Below are 15,289 nucleotides of genomic sequence, written 5' to 3'. Positions count from 1 at the left end.
CAAATGCAGAGTCAGGACATCACTCTATTGATGTGTGAGCTTCCTGAAGCAGAAAGTCCCTTTTCCAGAGATCCTGTTTAGAAGAGTATCAGGGGACAACAATTCTGCTGAACACACCCCTCCTCTACCCTCCTGTTCTCTTGGCTCCCACTCAGAATGGAGGAAAAAAGCAAAGGAGCAAGCAGACCAAAGAGAGAGAAAGTACTAGAAACATGAGTGCTAAGTGCATATGTCCAAGTGCATGTCATAGCTTTGATCCTTTGCCCCTGCGGAAAGGACACAACAACTTCATAGTCCTTTGTGCTTCAGATTTAAAAAAAAAAAAAAAAAAAGAGCGGAAGAGCTGCATAAGGGCCAGAAAAGACAAGTTTTACTAAAGAAAACCATTTAACTACTAAGTTCTAAATGCTGTGAGGTTAATAAGCATTCTCCTTCTTCAACAGGCTGACTACCAGAATGAGTTCTAGGAAAAGGAATCTGGGTCTTTCCTCATGACCTCCCTACCTTTTGGATTTGTTTGTTGGTTTAAGTTGTGGGGTTTTTACACTATTTTAACTACAATGTAATGCAGTTACATTGTTGGAATCTGTCAGTGGCATCACGGATGAATAAGGCTCTTTATAACATCAGTGGAGTTTGAACACTAAGCCAGAAACCTGGAGTCAGCTGAATCCTGTATTTTAACAGGTTAAGACAAAACCAAAGATGCAAAGGTACTTTTCCCCAAACCATAAATTATCATGTCTGTCTCATAACATTTTACTTCAGTCTGTTTCAGCCTCTGGAAATGACAGATAGTGAACATGAAAGATTTTTAACAACTTGAAGAGGGATCCTAGAAACCAAAGACCAGGATGTCTGATCTGCTGACCAAACCAGTTAAAGCCTCTACTAATTGACTAAATTCTGAAAGAAGAGAAAGGGAAAGGAAAGAGAAAGGGGAAAATAGCACATAGGAATATGTAATTTGTTTTAACAATGGAGAATTCATGGAGTAATATTTGAACAGAACAGCAGCTTTCTTACCAGCTCATTACTTCCTTAGTATTGAAGAAAGGGAAACTTAAACAGACTCTATTGATCCAGAATAATTAAATTTGATTGAATATATTGCAACAGAGTACTAGAAGAGAACTACCTCAGTCAGGCACCAGAAATATGACACTGATTACGTGGATGATTGTGATTAGATTTATTGCTAATACCTAAATATTGCTAATGCAGTATAGAATATAAGCGGGTCTAAAGGGTTATTACATAAGCAGGTTGAGCTAGAATTGTACAGGTTTATATCTCTGGCTTTGCAAAACACACAATCACAAAGCACCTATGCCTGTCTAAAAGTGAATGTATTCCTTACGAGAGCATCCAGAGAGCTCCTCCTGGTATCTTATCTTAGGGCAATCATATTGCCCATCAGAGATGTCACAAGGGAGAAGAGATATGTCTGTGGGGGGAAGACTCACACATGGTCATCTTTCATTGCCACTCACATAAATGCCAGCAAGTTTCTTGAAAGAAAATCTCTAGTCAATGCATAAATAAATGTGCCAAGCAAGCTATTGGCAAAGTCAGCAATGTACTTGGAATAAATTGTTAGTGTCCATGCAGAGAAGGGGTTTGGAGGTTTCATTTTTTTATTTTATAAGCATAAAGAATCTAAGTAAGTTGTTTCAGATTCCAGAGACCTTCAAAGCATTGGGGGACTCAAGAACCACAAAATCACCAAGGGAATTCTCACAGGTTTAAATTAGCTCTTCCTTCTACCACTGCATTTTTCTGGGCCTTCCAACTGAAAAGTTGAAAATCAGTTGTCTGACAAAAATGGACATGTAAAGGCCTCAGCAAAGACCTATCTACAGGAGACAAGTGTGACATTATGCTTAAAGAAAAAATAAATTCAGTAACTTGAAGAGTCCAGTAACTTGAAGAAAGTCCAGTAACTTGAAGAAAGAAATTACTCAAACCAGCATACATATCCCAGATATTTATTATTATTATTATTATTATTATTATTATTATTATTTTAAGAGTTAAAAAACACTTAGCATTGTCCATTAATTGTAAAAAGTGGTATACTTGCATGAAGCATCTTTGTTCCTTGTATATGGACTATTATCCTCATTATGTAATTATCGTGCTTTTTTTTGAAGATGGGAGTTGCAACACCAATACTCAGAACTTGGTTGTAGGCAGAAGTTTTAACCATAGAATTTCTCTTATTGCCTTCAGTCTGATTCAGGAGACACTTTCCATAGGGACAATTTCTTGATATTTTCTAACAGATGCTGAGCAGACATACACTAGAAAACACATATTTCAGCATTAGCTCACTTGCTTCATACAGGGTGTTATTAAAAAAAATGGAAAAAGAACACATTGGTAAGAATAAAGTTACTTCCAGTGTGACTGATCAAATCTGGCAAAGGCAGTAACTTCATAAATTTCTTTTTCTCTTTTTAATATTAGACTGTGGTCCAGCAAGTGCATCTGACACACTGTAAATATATGTATTCACAAGACTGTCTTTGTTGCTCGGTTTTCCCCTGAGTCTGTGAAGTTAACACATCCAGAAGGTCAGTAAAAACAATTTTTTCATTCCTGTCTTGCTTTTTAAAGGCTTTAGGGATGAAAATAGGTACACTGACATTATTAAGATGCACCTGAAGCTATGTGGCTTTAGACCATCCCACTGACCATTTTCCACAGCCTACTGAAAGCTTATAAACATTTGGGTATTATAATCACCCATCAAATCAATGTGTGGTGGGTAACAAACCAGGCCATGGTCTTCTGTATGATTTTATATTGAATTTCAATCATCTCCATTTTTTTATATTCAGAAACAAAGCATTCCTTTTCTCAACTGTTACATGCACACACCACATCCTGTGCACAAGATGTTTCCTCCACTACAGGTCGTGGTGGGGAGCATCACAGCAACTTCTCCTGATCTAGTTCCTCAAAGAGGCTGCAATTTCACCGACTCTGCCACCTTTGACAGTGGCCAACAATGGCTACTTTGGGGAAAGCATAGCATCATTCCCCTTTAGCCACAGCAAGTTTAAGGTTTTTCTGAACCAGAAGTGACATCACCACCTTTGTTTGTGGGGTCTTTTTCCCTTTAGAAGTACCTTTCCTTGCTTGTTTTTAAGCTTTCATCTTGAAGACTTAATTATAATTTGTGATTTATTACAGAAAAAGGAATTATTTGATGTGTTTCTTCCCATCCACTATTTATCTCTCTGTAAAGAGCTATCAACTTCTCTCCCCTGAAATCTATTATTTAAGGAGAAAAACTTTTCTGTCCTTATATGAAAACTATTCCAATGATTCTTGTTTCTTTGCTGAGGTTCCATTTTTTTCCAAATACTACTCTACCTTCCTTTTGATACAGTGGCTCAAAATGCATGAAGTGTTCAAGATCTGCATGGATCCATATACCAATTAGATGGAATTTTCTTCTTTCTTTCCACTTTTTTTTTTTTTTTTTCCTCTTTATACCCTTTCCTAACATGGTTCTGCGTGTCTTTTTGACCATGGAGTATGGAGCTGGCATTTTTGCATAACTATTCACAGGGAGTCCAGGATAATTTCTGAGTGATAACAGGTAAAACAGAGTGCATCACTGTATACGTAGAATTAGTCCACATGCATTATTTTACATTTATCAATTCTGAATTTCCTCTGCTATTTTCTCACTCAGTCATGCAAGAACTGCAAGATCTTCTGGACTGCTTTACAGCCAGCTTTAGGTTTGATGTCTCCGTAAGCTTTGTCATTCCCCTCATTCTCCTCAGACTTCTTTTAAACATAAAAATACAGACAGCTACACTGTGCCAGATCAGTGATCCCCTTAACCAAGCATTCTGTGCAATACTGACTAAAAAAAAAAAGATGCTTAGGCAATAGCATCAGATCACAGCCTTGGAACACCTACCACGCTCTCCTGACTTCACATGCTGTGTTTATAGCTTTGGCTTGCTTTTGCACACTGCTGCCTCTTTAGACCCAGAGAAACCTCTAGTGTTTGTCATGTCATCGGGTGTGGAATTTCAGAGCTTAGCAACATACTGTGCAAAGAACCACCTCCTCTTGTTCTGGACATGACACCCACCAGCTTCCTCTGGCACCACAGACACTCAGGCTCTAGTGACCCTCTAATGACACCCATGATTTGGTGGACTTCTGTTTTTGAAGACTGAGCCATTTGTTAGCTATTTCTGAACAGATTCAGAGTTTCTTTAGTCTTGGGCTCCAAACTGAACTATGGAGCAAAAGGACTACAACAGCCAGATGGGCTATCAATGCTTTCCTGGAAAAAATTGTAGCTAGTATTTTCTCCTTGCTACTTGATCATTCAAATACAAGTTACAACAGATCAGGGGTGTTCTTGTCCCAAGAGCAGTTGCAACACTCCTGCAAACAGTTAATAAATTAGACTCTTGCGTTTCAACAATATATAACACATCTGTAAATTAAAATTATATTAAGAATAGATGTGCAGAAGAAAGAGAGAAGCAGAAAAAATTAAGCTAAAATTTTTAGAAACATTCTTCTGAGTTGCCTTTCTGCTCGACTTTCTATTGTCTCCTCTTTGATTGGGATTTTTCCTCATCCAAAAAAACCAAGCCTAAATAACACTTTTACTGCTGGCCAGCAAAGTGAAAGTTGTGAGGGCAGGAGTCGTGAGGTAGACTACCAAAAACTGCACAGGAAGAGAAGCCAAAATTTACCCTATTCTTACTCTATACTTTCATATACATTGTTACTTGGGCTTTTTAAAAAGAAATGGGAATCATCCTTGTCTATGCCCTAGGGACTTTTCCCCCCAGGTCATTGTGGAAAGTCGAGGTTGAAGCAAGTGAATTTTACACTTAATTCTGAGGACAGGGAGGTTTATAGTCGCTCTGATGTGTTCCAGGAATCAACCCCTCAGTTGTGGGCTAGCTGCAGAAGCAGTTTGTCTCTCCCATTCATTCCCCATTTCGCCAACAATGCCATTGTTCCAGAGGAATGCCGCTGTCATGAGCGGCCGTGACTGCAGAAGGTGCTCCCTCAGGCAGCCTGGGCCACTGCCATCAAGCATTGTAAAGTGTAAGACCAAAACCAAAACCTTGAACTTGCCTTGGTGCTCAGCGGGGTTACAGTGCAATGAGCAGAACTTCAGGGCAATATGCTTTCAGCAGCCTGTATAAGGGAGGAGATGAATGGCTCCATTTTGCGTCAGCTTTGCAAATCTATACCATATGACTGGCTACTAAAAGTCAGTAGCCAACCCGAGCACAAGGATTTGTAGCTTCTAAAGTTATTGTGAAATTATGGGGGGAGGGAGTGGTGCAGTACTTGAACCAGTGAGAGACACAATATGAATTCAGGAAACTGTTTAAATATAAATAAATCCGTACTGTGTGGAAAATCACACTGTCAAAGGCCTGTGTCCACAAAAGAGATAGAGGAGTCCTGCAGAAATCAACTTTATTCAAATAAAGGCAGAGTCCACTGGGCCATACCCCTGTGGGGTCTCTTGAGTTATTGGAGGACACAGCCCCCTTTTATCCATAACTCTTGACCACGTGTTGCCCTCCTCCTCTCCCTATTGGCTGAGGTAATAGGAAAGTACAGCCTTTCCAATCCCATTACTACAGATCTCCCTTCCACCATGTACCCCTACACCCATTCTTCTAGATCCTCGTTCCAAAGTCATTTGTAAAGACATACACACCCATTCCTCCTATCAGCACAATTATACATCCATGAATCTACCAAATCCCACACACTGTTCAGCCAAGAATTTACTTTAGCTTAGTACTTAACTTCTTCCTTCAGTTTTAAAAAACAATTAGGAGAGTTTTCAAAAAGAAAACATTTACTGTTCATGGGAAAGTGTACATCAAAGCTCAAAGCTTTACATCTATACAATTATTATACCACGATGCACAATGGATTTTACGAGGGCAATTCAAGCATCATTCAGAATTAGGGGGCTAACTATCAGGTTTTGTCAACATTATAAAATTTTCTGAAAAGCAAGCTCTAAATCAAAATCTTTACTGGAGTTATAGAACTTTGGTGTGATATTTCCGATAATTTTCTTCTGGTTCTCCCAAAGCACTTACTCTAGTCCTTACAACCTATATCCAATTCTGGATCTTGTTCAGAATTATCAAGAAGATTTCTTACCTTCTATTCTTCCTGTTTTATCACTCCTACCAAGTTCTATCAACAATGATTTTCAAATAATTTCTCTTGTACATCCACCCTTCCCCTACCCAACCACCTCCACCAATAATCAGCTCAATGTCCAAATAATAACAACCAAAACCAATCACCTATAGCCTCCATCACCCATTTTCTAGCTTTTTCCTCACCATTGACTGAGGAAATTCAAATGAAATTAAAACACCCTGCAGATGACTGCAGTGGTTATTTCTACCTTCCATTATATTTGTAGAACTTCTTCCACAACTAAGCTCAAGCAGTTATTAAGTGCACCATGCAGTTTTTAAATATCAAATTAATTGCAAGCAAGCAACAAACTTACCCAAGCATATTTCTGTGTATAAATTACTGAGAATGCATACAATATCAAATCACTTTGACACACAGAATTAAAAGGGCCAGCGTGATAGCAACCAGTGCCCTTCTCACACAGAAAGACCACGCTGCCTCTCTTCACATAGAGGGGATTAGTCTTTCTCCAAATCAGCCTGGGAGAATGGGAAATATAAAACATTCACCAGTCCTCCATGACTACTTGCTGCTCTATGACTCTGAAAGCCTTAAGAACATTCAAGAAGAGAAGAAACTGAGAGATCACATCCCAGGCTTACATCTTCTTCCCAGTGCAAAAGTCTTGGCTTTGCCATGGAAGACTGAGCAAGCTGCAGACCAAATAAGTGAGGGAGGGAAGATCTACTCCCTAGTAGAAAAGGCCATGATACATAAAGGCATGTGCAGATCTCATCATACATAACTTGCTCTGTCTCACTCACACACCAGATCCCAGAGCAGACCTCCTTACTACTTTCAATTCATGACTGAAGTCAGTTCTGAACAACAAAGTCAGTAGAAGAGTGCAAAATGAAAGGCGAGTGTAAAAAAACCATTTAGAAAAAGGCTGAATATAGAAAAGAAAAACCACACATGCTCTACACATTAGCAGGTTTCATTAGCACTTCTTCCACAAGGAGACCAGCTTGAGAAAAAAAAGGTAAATAGGAGTTATTAAAAAAGAAACTAGAAAGCTAACATGAAATCACTTCTTAATTTTACTACATAAAAGAACAAAATCGGTCAGTTAGGGATATGTGAAGCAGGAAAGTCCAGAACGGGCATACTGTGGAAGCAAGGAGACCCAAAACAGAGACTGGAAACTCTAGAGGTACAAGGCAGAAGAGAGATTAGAGTGAAAAGAAGAACAGAAAGCTCACAAACCGAGAAGGGCATTTTAACGTGTGACCGCAGACATAAGCTGAAGGCTGACATTAACAACCACATTATCTTGTGCTTTTCTGCTTATGACTTCCCACTCTATCCCATTTTTGCTTCTCATTAAATGCGAAACAAGGGAAGAAGGGAAACAATGCCACTTAAATATTTTTTAAAACATGGAGCCTTTGCACACAGTATTGTTACAATCATATTCAAGAAACTTACCAAGCCACACTTTTCAGTAATTCAAATACCAAACTATATTTTAATATGATCATGCACACGGCTATATTCGATCCAAACATTATTTTCTAACATAATTTTCTTCACATGAACAAATGAAACATTTCCGGGAAAAAAGCAACAAGAATTTGCTCATGATAAAATTTTGCAAATCTGCTTCTAGACATATATCACAGAAGGAATAGAATGCCTTTCTCTTTTGTATTTGGAAAATGTATCTGACACATTGAATTCTGTAAAACAGGCTGGAGTGACTTCACTGACAAGTATCCCATTCTACCTGAAGTTAGAGATCTATTCTTTGGAAAGAATAGATATTAAAAAAAAAATTCTTTTGAAGTACTTGAAGAACATACAACATTGTCACATTAATATCTGATTTTCTTGGGACCAATTGTTGCTGCAAATATATTTTTACTGTTTATCATTTGCAATGACAGAAACACTATTGATTAGCCTGATCACAGACACAGATTACAGCATCACTGTAGGGAATGTTTACTCTCAGCACTGAGCATTAAGAGGCATCCAAACCAGAGGAGACAGCTATGAAGGAGACAAGCTTTTTGCTTTATTACCCTACAAAGCCATTACAACTTTGTGTCATACTCATCTTTCTTTGCTTTTCCCTAAGCTCTGTCTTAAATTTGTCTTCTATGCAAATGAATCACTACATTGGTAGAATTACTGTCCATGCACTCAAGAGAGCTGCTACTTTTTTGGTTTGGGTTGAGCCCCACCAAGATCACCTCTGACTTCCCAACTTTTTCACCCTCCTTAATTCAAGGCCTTGGTACTCACCATTAAGAAGCGACATGTTGTTAAAGTTAGCTTTTCTTGGCCCACTGTCAAGTATCTCAACTCTAGACTTTCTACAGGAAGAGAGTTTACCGCACACCTAAGTGCTTCTGTTATCAAAAACCTTTAAATGGCCAACTAGTAAAACATTTGAACCCTCAAAAAAGCTCAAGATGAGTTTGGAAGCTTGCTTTGATGGAAGCTTGCTAACAGTGGTTTTGTTCAAATATATCTAAAAATACCATTTCACCCACCAGTGGCACTGGATGACAGCTCTCACGAAAGTTCTCTTTGAACTTTCACAGGACATAGATCCTAAGTCAACATTTCCTGGAAAGACAGTGCTATGAGTCAGCTCCACCATTTTCAAAAAGGTAGGTTAATTTGAGGGTTTGTTCATACCTTTCATCTTTTTCACTTGCCTCCAGACAGCTGCCAATGGCTTGGAATTCATAATCTGGGGATGACTAGGTAGAGGTAATGACACCCATCTATCCCACTGATGTTACAGGTAATCTCTCCTACTGCAATGGTGGAATTCACCAGAAATCTGTCACAGGTAATTGAACTGTTCTTAGTTTCAGTTCACCTGTGCAGCTCTCTGCTCAGTATAGGAAAATTCTTTTCCTTACAGATAAAGAAACTGCAGAACCACTCAGTTTCTTTCCTTGAATACAATTACTGAAGCAACCCATTTTTCTTGAGAACTCAAGCTGATATTAGCATAAAAAATGATGATAGAAGGCTGACATCATCTCTGCATGATGTTCCACCAGACCATGTACCTCAGAGGAGGTACATACATGCAAAAAACTGTGACATTTAAAAATCTTCCCAGTTGTCCAAGAAATTACTATGTCAAATATGCCCTAGAAAGCTGACTAGCAATTAGAAATTAAAAGTATTACTATTCAACACACTGCTAGTTGTAAAATTTTCACTTTTTCTGCAAACAGGAATGAATTTGTCTTCTCTGCCAGGGTTAGAAAACACATACAAAATTCCCCAAAGGCACAGAACTCAGTGGAACACCTAAATCACCAAAGTAGCTAAATCCCCTAGTGGAAGAAGTTGCTTTTCTAAACTCCATTGATATAAAAGCACAAGACAAGAAAAATGTAACACCAAGTACTTTGTCACCTACAATTTAAGTAAATCAATCAAGTTTTAGATGTTGACCTACAAAATGAAGCATTAAAAAACCCAATATGCCACACACTAGAAAACTGTTAAAATGGCTGGATTTACCAAAACCCCAATGTCTTGGGTTACATGGAAGGTGTAACCAAAAGTATGCATTCTGTTACCATCTCCATAAGCTGTTAAAACAGGTGGGGCAGTGTTCTTTATCTTCTCCATGTCTCAGCCTCGATAACACCTCGGGGGGACTATCTCTGCTAATGGGCCATCAAGGTGTCTGGGAATAGAATTACATCATCCCATTGTGAAATGTCCCACCCAGAGGGGAGGAACTGAACATTCCTACCTGTATAAAAGCTAAGGCTTGGAACACTACAGAGCACTGCTTCCACTGGATTCCCAGAGGAGAAGAGCTCAAGAACCACCACTGGACCTCCAGAGACAGATCAGACCTTTCTTCAGGATCACCACTTCAACCAGACCACATCCATCACTCTAACGGGACTGCAGCCACCATTTGACTGGACTGCTACCACCAGCCTGACCAACAGGGTGGCACGTTGTATTCTGACTTTGTCAGTTTAAGCTGGTGTTTATGTATTATTGCATTCATTTTAATCTTTCCTATTATATTGTAGTTCTGACTTGGAATCTCTCACAATACAGTTGTGGGGCGTTAATTCCTCCACTGGTTTGTTTTCAAACCAGTACACCCAAGCACAAAAAGAGTTCTATTAAGTAAATCTGCTGTTTACATTTTCTTTGTTACTGCTTTGCAAAGACTCTCTGGAAGAAACACACACCTTGGTGCTAGCAATAAAGGGTATGAGATAAGACAACAACTGTGATGCTTCTGTACCCAGAAGGCTTAAAATCAAAACCAGGTAATAATTTAATTATCACACTATCTAGCAACAGTCTATGCATTAGAAGTTGATTTCTTTTTACAGAACTGTTTTCCATTAGATTGTTCACACAGGCCTATCTCTGAACCTAACCCCTAGGATGCAAGTGAGATGCCCAGACAGGAAAGCCAAACACACTGCCCATGCCTACTCTCTCACCGAAAGAGGTCACATGGCATACAGCTCTGCTTTGAACAGACCCAGAGGTGTCACCAACCAGGCTGACCTGACGATGTGTGTACCCACCCTGAAGCCTAGGCACGCCAGGTACTCATGGGAAAGTTGTCCCAATGCCTAAAGTAACAGACAGGCATCTTCTTTTGAGTATCACTGCAATTGGTATTATTGCCATGTAATGCTGCCATCATAGACAGCCATAGACAACCAAGGCCAAACCTCTGTCAGCAAGAGAGATTGCAGGAATCCTCCTTAGGGTGCCTCAGGCACTATTAGTACAGTTCATCCAGCTGCTCACTTATCCAACATCAACTCAAGAGCTGTGGGGGCGGTAACTCTGGCAGAGGAAAGGCAGCAAATCACTGGGGGAGAGCTGCATCTTCAGCCAGCACAGCTGCTTGCAAAATGAGTTATCTTGCTACACTCCTAGCCCCGAGGGGCCCAGTGCCTGCTGACACACAGAGACCAGCCATCACAGCCACTTCTACACAGCAGATCACCAGCTAAAGCACTTGCTTAGACTGTGAGAACATTCACTTCCCCTCTGGACCTAGTGGGATCCAAAAAAATCATTGCCTACCTCCTGGGACATGGCTGCAGCTAAGCCTGTGGAGACACCCCTCGTATAGCTGGGAATACATTACCTATGTTTATAGTTACCAGCTACAATACACACAGAGTCCCTCTAACGCTGCCTGGGATCTCAGACTAGAGGGAGCACAGCAGCTTTGAGGTTACTGCTTGTGCCATGCACTCCCACCTCAGCTGCACACAGACACAGGCTGACTGCAGAGCAACTCCTGAATTAACTCACAGCCAACACTTGGGCACATGATGATTTTTGTGTCTATGAAGACATGCTAAGAACACTGCAGCTGTTCAGCCCGGAGAAGGTTGCATGGAGATCTCATTGCAATCTTCCAGTACCTGAAGGGAGCCTACAGGGAAGCCAGAGACTCTTCATCAGGAGCTGTAGTGATAGCAAAAGGGGTAATGGGCTCAATCTGAAAAGAGGGGAATTTTGAATTAGATATATGGAACAAAAGTTTTACTGAGAGGGTGTGAGAAACTGAACCAAGCTGCCCAGAGGGATGTGGATGCCCCATCCATGGCAGTACTCAGGGCCAGGTTGGATGGGGTGTGGAGCAGCCTGGTCTGGTGGGAAGCGTCCTTCCCCACGGCAGGCAACGTTGGAATTGGATGATCTTTAAGGTCCCTTCCAACCCCTTTAACACTCTGAGATTTTGGACAAGTGGCTGTGACCTGCCAGCGCTCAGGGCCCGTTACGCTGCCGGGTGACAGGGGGAGGCAGACACAGCAGCACCGGCTGCCCGAGCGCAGCACGGCCCTCACACAGGAGTGACCTGCCTGCCTGCCGGGGGGCTCTCCGCACGCAGCCCCGCAGGGGAGCGAGGCCGCCGGGGCCGGTGGCTCCCGCGGGAAGCGGCACCGGGAGCAGCAGCGACAGCGCGTGCCCGCCACTGGCACCGGCCGCCGGAAGGTTATTTATAGCTTGGCCCGGATACGCGCTGACGTCACGGGGCGCACCGCCCCCGTGCGTCAGCGTAAGGCGCACGTAATGGGAACGTGACACACGCACGGCGCGCAGGAGCTATTTATAGTCGGGAGAAGGCGGAGAGGGGAAAGGGAAAAAAAATTAAAAAAAAAAAAAGGAAAGAAAGGAAAGGGCCGTTTGTTCGCGGTCCGCACGCGCTGGAGGGGGGAGGGCGTGGGCGCCGTCAGGTGACAGGGCCGGGAGCGGGGGAACCGCGCGTGACGGGGGCGGGGAGGCGGCGGGCGCGAGCTGGCGGCGCGCGCGGGGGGATTCCCCCTGCTGCCCGTCCCCCGCGGCCCCCCGGGGAAACCCCCCCATGGAAAATAAAAAGCGTCAAAGCGCCGGTGCTCGGCTTTCCGGGAAGCGGAGCTGCGCCCGCCCGGGCCTGGCGGTGCCGCTCCGCAGCCGCCGGAGACACCGCTCCTCCCGCCGCCTGCGTGGGACGAGCAGCCCCACGGCAGCTTCCAAACGCCTTCCTCCCACCGCCGCGTCCCGGCGTGGCGGGAGCGGGGCTGCCCGCGGGGCCAGCGATCCCCCTGGGAGAAGGGACCCCAGCAGATCCCGTGCTGGAGACGCGCCGTGCTTCGGAGCCGGAGCTGGTCTCTGTGACAGTCCCGTCCCCTTCCAGCTCCCGAAAGTTGCAAAGAGTTTTTTCGGAGTTTTTCCCCGCTCCGAGAGCAGATCCAAAACGGATCTCTCTTCTGAGGAGAGCCCGCGGGAGCTGGACCTGTTTAGTCTGGAGAAGACTGCAGGGTCTCATTAATGCATGTAAATATCTCCAGGGCGGGTGCCAAGGGCATGGGGCCAGACTGTTTTCGGTGGTGCTCAGCGACAGGACAAGGAGCAGTGGCCATAAGCTAAATCACAAGAAGTTTCACGTGAACACGAGGAAGAACTTCTTTATGCTGAGGGTGGCAGAGCACTGGAACAGGCTGTCCGCGGAGGTCGAGGAGTCTCCCTCTCTGGAGACTTTCCCAACCCACCTGGACGCGTTCCAGCGTAACCTCCTCTAGGTGACCCTGCCTTGGCAGAGGCTCTGCACTAGATGATCTCCAGAGGTCCGTTCCAAGCCGGGGGCGCCCCGGGTGTCCCGGGAAGCGGCGCGGGGACACCTGCTGGCGCCGCCGCCGCCGTCACGCGCCGCTCAGCCGGGCGCGCGCGTCACGGGACCGAACGCGCGTGCCGCCACCGCTGTCACCTGCCCGCGGCCCGTGGGGGACGGGGCGGGAGAGGGGGAGCGCCGGGGAAACGGGGAAATGTAAGGTCTCCCCCTCCGAGGCGGCCCCCCGTAAACGGTGGGAAAAATGGGTTAAAGCAAATCGTTCCAGCTGGCGTCCTGCGGCTGCTTTGTCTGGGAACGAGCGTTTAACTTAACCCTGGCTGGGTTGCACCCCACGGCGTGGCGTATGGAAGCAAACTCTTCGGGTAGGTGAGGAAGAGGCAGCGGCTCCACCGGTGAAGGTTTTAAAAAAACAAAAATCTGAAAGCAGCGCGTGAGCAGAAATGAGAGATTAGGGGAGTTTAATGGACCGTGCTGCTGTGACACAAATCCTGCAGGTAACATGGACCCTCCCAGAAATGTTTGTAATATGGCAAAGCGATTAAAGAGCCAACTGGACAGCTAGAAAGGAAGGCATCATGAAATTATACAATTTTTAATAAAAGCCTATTTATGAATCAGAGAATCATCAAGGTTGGAAAAGACCTCCAGGATTATGCAGTTGAACTTTCAACCAAGAAAGACTTTCTCTGACATCAAGAGATACATCCATACAGAGGAAGATCCGTAATGAAAAGTAGTAAACAGTCAAAGAGCTTGTTGGTGAGACAGTCTGGTTACTAGATTGATGATGCTAAAGGAGATGGAAAAGAGGAAATCCAGAGGCCTCCACTGTTAGAAAGGACCCAAGCGGGGGTTTCAGGTTCTTGTTACTATTTAAATATCATGCTAGGAATAGGCATAATCAATGATAACATGGTAAAGCTCAGTGGTGTTACCTCCCTGTTGAAATCAAGATACTATAGCTTAATTTAAGAGCAGAGACATGGAAAATAAAGGGAATTGCCTAAACTCTTCAGGGTAGAACTGCTGAAAATTTAACTTACTACTTCATCAGCAACAAAAACAATAAAACAGGGAAATATAATAGGAAAAGATATCTAATTTAGAACAGATGGCAGGAAGCTTTTTCCCCCTTGCATGGAACCACAACTGCGCAGAATGATCAGTGGGGAATTTTGGTAGGGTGAAAATACCAGAGTTATTCTAGCACTCAGCACATGAATGCTTTGGTGAAGGAAAGGGAAAATGGGAATGAAATTTGCTTTTTAAATTGCCCAAAACTTCTAATTAGTTTCTATTGCCAATTTTAACTGCAACGTGACAAAGCTTTTGCAATCATCCACAACAAATTTCGTATAAAAATACAAAACATATCCCAGTAAAAAGTAGGAGATTGTTCAAACATTAATTCTCTTGCTGTGCAATATTCTGCTCTCTTGCTGTAAGGCAGAGTATTGAGATTGGCCAAAACTATGCAGGACAATCTCTTTGCAAAGACGTTTGCTGATCTTCTTGATCTGGAAAATGTGGAGGTCCTTTTACTAGAGAAACACATAGAATCATAGAATGGTTTGGGTTGGAAGAGACCTTAAACCCAAAGGTTGGTAGTTCCAACCCCGCTGCCATGAGCAGGGACACCTTCCACTAGATCAGGTTGCTCAGGGGCCCATCCAAGCTGGTTATGAACCCTGCTCAGGGTGGGGCATCTGTGCAGCAGCAAGCACCTCCACTGATTTTCAGTTCCACTGTGATGCTTCCTGTCTGACTTTGTGAAGCTCGAACACTCAGAGGAGGATTTCTTAAGCAAACAGAAGACAAGGCATGGAATCTCTTCTCTGCCATTCTCCCCCTCCATCACTGAGACACATAGGCTTTCTGTAACTGGATCTCTGCTCTAGGTGCCCCAGAAGCAGTAATGATTGTTTTCTAAAACTATTTAGATGGGTTTGACTCTCACTTCTTGGCATTTCAAAT

The sequence above is a fragment of the Lichenostomus cassidix genome, chromosome 2 (assembly GCF_008360975.1).
Source record: "Lichenostomus cassidix isolate B80296 chromosome 2, HeHo_3.0, whole genome shotgun sequence".
NCBI classification, from domain to species: Eukaryota; Metazoa; Chordata; class Aves; order Passeriformes; family Meliphagidae; genus Lichenostomus; species Lichenostomus cassidix.
Note: the sequence above shows the minus strand (reverse complement) of the source record.